Below are 3,362 nucleotides of genomic sequence, written 5' to 3'. Positions count from 1 at the left end.
TTGTGTAAAACAATTTAGTTAGCCTGTCCCTGCCTGCCTTAAATCCTGCTGCTCACTTCTCTTTATTCCTAATAAATGTCCTTTGTGGCTTTTTTCCCCCCTTTTCAGATAAGAGTACTTCTATCTGCATTAAAAACCTGTTCAGATATCCTTTCTTCTCAATGATTTTCTTCATGGCATCTGGGGACTTGTCTACTGCCTCTTGGTCAGCAGAAGCTACTTCTGTTATCTTGATAATTTTTAAGCTAAACCTCTTTGTAAAATTATCAAACCATCCTTTGCCGGCAAAAAATTCTCCAGCTTTAGATCGTTCATCTTCCTTTTGATTTAAGTTGCCATATAATTACTTCACTTTTTCTCAAATCATATTAGGGTCTACAGGTATTCCTTTCTCAGCAGTCCAGCACCCAAGTAAAAGCTATATTTTCAATATTAGACAAAAAGTTATTTTGTATAATGTACAAGGTTTTTGTGTCTGCTCGTGTGGCTGCAGTGGCAGCTTCATAAATTTCCTTTTCTATTTTTGTAATTGTCCTTTCACTGGATTCATTTATCTTGAAATGGAGGGCAATTGCAGCTGCAGACTTTGATCTGTGGAACATAACAAACAATCCAGCTTTTTCTTGTAATGTCATGACTTTTCTCTGTTTCTTGGGAGCACTTCCTGCATCACTAGTGGCATTTTATACGGGTTCCATGGTGTTATTCAAGGTTTACAGTATTACGCTAAACATGATGAAATATATGTGAGAACTGTGAGAGATTAATTTGTACTGGAGAGATGAACTGATCATCATGTGGTGATGATTAAAGTCACACGACATTTTAAGTGTATACTGGTAACACTTGAGCTCACTGTAATAGCAACTTTACATATACAGTATGTACTATGCCTAATTTTATGCAGTTATGATTTAATATTGCATCTTTCTTTATGTTTATATTTCTACTGCAAGTGGTACCATATACATTCTATAAGTGTTTGTGTTTTGATAAATTTTAACTTTTTATAATAGGTTCGTGTATATTTTATGGTAGTAAATGATAAAATTGACTAGTATCTACATATATTTTATGCATTCATGACATATATCTAACTTTTTCTTAATGTTTTTGATATTTTTAGTCTGTGAGCTTTGTCTGCAAGTTTTTTCAAATTGTCACAGATCTCCAAAATTTTTTTCAATATTTTTGTATTAAAAAACCTGCATATAAGTGTACTCACACAGTTCAAACCCCGTGTTGTTCAAGGGTCAACTGTATTCTTCTTGATTTCCTGTACCCTTATTCCCTATGAGAGGTTCTGATAGGTTGTCCTATCTCCCAGGTTGAGAATGTATGGTATTGCCCTTTGGGATATTTTTCTATCTCAGCTGGATTCTTTTCAACGATTGGACATCCACCAAGTTCAAGGTTGTATTCCAAGGGAAAACCTCGAGGTGTAGATAGTTACAGAGTCTCTGGTTTAAGAGCAGATCTATTTGTATTGTCAATCTGAGGCTTTGGGTAAATTTAAGCATTTAAAGTAAGAAGTAAATAGCTTAACCAGGACTTTAGCCAGAAGATACTAAGACTGCTATTCCCAGACAGTGTGCCTAGGCACCCTGGGAACCCATAGCAAACTCAGAGGGATGTCATGAAATAGTTTAAAAATTTGAGTGAATACAAAAATTTGAGTGATACTCAACATCTATTTGATACTGCATGAACTCCTAAGCTAGATTACAATTTCAACATATTAGATTGGGCTACGTTCCTTTCAGTGATGTCATGTCTTTGTGAAGCTGGACTTTTAGCTTCTGCTATGATAAGAAGGAAGTACCACAAGAAAATCAATGTGCAAGAGGAAATGACAGTGGCAGGGTTCAATCTAATGTTTGAGAAATTGTGCAATACCCAGTAGAGACGTCGTATATCCCACTAATAAGTAGTCATGGTTATTTAAGAATGAAATAAAATATTTTTCTTTCATTTTATGTATGTGTATTTTTAAGGCTAAGTTGTTAGGACACAGTACTTATTAAGTTATTTGGACCTAATTACTTAAACAGCATTGTTAAGTATATCTTTTGGGCGTTGTGAATTGAGAAAGGGACCTCTGTGAGACTTTTGTAATGCTTTAGCTTAGGCATTTGGGGGCCCCAGACCAACTGGTTGTTGAAACTTTGTTCTCAGATTTTCTGCACTTCATTCTTTCAGTACCTTTCTATAAATTAATCAGAGATGTTTTTCTGCTGGCATTCCTTGCAAGCACATAGAGAGAATGCACCCCTGTCCCCTAAGATAATTGATTATGTAGATAAGTTAAGTGCTACTTAGAGAAGGAAGGTAAACCACTATTACCAAATAGTACCTTGTGTGTAATTTTGTGGCACTTCACCAAATTAATACTCTAAGTCACATCTTAAGCCATATTTGGACAACTTTTCTTTTAAAGGCAACTCCTTTTTTAAAAATAGATTCTATCTTGAATACATCCATGGAAGGAAAAGTCAAAATAGACTGTGAAAGAATGAAATCTAGTCAGACACACTTTATTGTTACTAATCATCTATCAAAATGATTTTCCTGAATAGCTTTTGACAGCAGTTAAAATGATCTCAGGATTGAGATAAATGTGTGTATTTTCTTTTCTCATTTTATTCCACAACCTTTCAGTTTTTGATACTTGAGATCTAATGGGAAACAAGATGTTGTAATGGAAAGAGCAATAGGAACAGAAGAAAACTGGATCTTCAGTGATAGAGGAATTGAAGAAGCATGGGTTAAGTCTGACACACAAGAAAACAAAAGTATTGCCATCTGATTAAGATCATAAATTGTTTCTATTTGCTGTTTAGTATCAGAGCAAAACAGAAAGGAAATCATCAGCATACTGATTAAAATTGGCAGGCATTCTAAAGGAAGCAAACTTCAAATATGATTACGGAATTTCAAAAATAACAAAATAGGACTAAGTTACTGAGGAAAATTGAAATCTGAAAATTAACTTTGGTAAACTCGGAACTCTGCTCAGTTGAAATGGCTAGATTTCAGTGCCCTAGGGAGTTTAAGTAACATAGAACCAATGCAAACTCATTAGTGAAACAAGCTCGGAAGGTAGTAAAAGGATTAATGATGTTCTGGGAACTAGTGAAGGAAATATTCTTGCTACAAAAATAGGAAATGAAAATCATTGTGTGGGAAAATAGTTCGTGGATTATATAGCTTCAGTAAAACCTGAAAAAGAAACTCTGTTTTTGTTTTGTTTTGTTTTTCTGGCATTCTGTTAATTTAAATGCAAAGAATCTGCAAAATACTGGTAAGATGAGTTATTACTTGATCCTTAAGTTGAGATATTAGCTAATATAAAAAGCTAAAAA

At 34.2% G+C, this 3,362-nt stretch overlaps 1 protein-coding gene across 1 annotated transcript in view; it reads left to right on the top strand.

Annotated features, from left to right (window-relative positions):
- The window catches only part of PDCD10 (programmed cell death 10), a 61,311-nt gene that overhangs the window by 39,277 nt on the left and 18,672 nt on the right, over nt 1–3,362 (top strand). The window lies entirely within an intron of this gene.

The sequence above is a fragment of the Propithecus coquereli genome, unplaced genomic scaffold, assembly GCF_000956105.1.
Source record: "Propithecus coquereli isolate 6110/MARCELLA unplaced genomic scaffold, Pcoq_1.0 Scaffold15, whole genome shotgun sequence".
Classification (NCBI taxonomy): Eukaryota; Metazoa; Chordata; class Mammalia; order Primates; family Indriidae; genus Propithecus; species Propithecus coquereli.
Note: the sequence above shows the minus strand (reverse complement) of the source record. Positions and strands in the feature narration are given on the sequence as shown.